General features: G+C 27.5%; 1 protein-coding gene across 1 annotated transcript in view; it reads right to left on the bottom strand.

Moving 5' to 3' along the window:
* PTPRZ1 (protein tyrosine phosphatase, receptor-type, Z polypeptide 1) overlaps window positions 1-592 on the bottom strand; it is a 242,740-nt gene that overhangs the window by 70,933 nt on the left and 171,215 nt on the right. The gene's annotated exons all lie outside the window — the stretch shown is intronic.

Below are 592 nucleotides of genomic sequence, written 5' to 3' on the forward strand. Positions count from 1 at the left end.
AAATAATTTATTTTCGATGTTAATTTATAAACACCACCAAAGCCTGACTTCTTATCAATGGACTGCATCTTTTATGGACAACTTGCTTTAACATGAGTGGGGGTTATATGTAAATTCTGGGGAAAAATGCAGAAATAATATATTTTTAATTTTACTGTGAACTAAACATAATATATTATAAAATTTAAGTTTTAAAAAAATTGTATAGTTCAATGTCTTAAATAATCAGATGTTTACATCTGAAAACATTTTTTCCATTTCCCTATAAATAATAGAAAACATTTATATGCAGAATATTCATTAAGGATAATGTCAAAAGCCTTTGGGACTTTTAATCTGTAAAATTTCAAGAATTCTAACTTGAAAATACGCTATGTAAACAAAGTCACTGGATCTGTTAATTAATTGAGAAGGGGCCAAATTATTTTAACTGGTTCTGATTTTTTTTTCCTTTTCCTGAAAAGACTTTCTTAGATTAAACGTATTACTAGTTCACAGTATGCAATTTCGCAAGTGATTTCTCTGACAAGGAAACATCAAACACATTTCACTAGAAACAGTTATTTATATCAACAGATGTTCAGCATTTAGG

Source organism: Propithecus coquereli, unplaced genomic scaffold (genome assembly GCF_000956105.1).
Source record: "Propithecus coquereli isolate 6110/MARCELLA unplaced genomic scaffold, Pcoq_1.0 Scaffold4, whole genome shotgun sequence".
Classification (NCBI taxonomy): domain Eukaryota; kingdom Metazoa; phylum Chordata; class Mammalia; order Primates; family Indriidae; genus Propithecus; species Propithecus coquereli.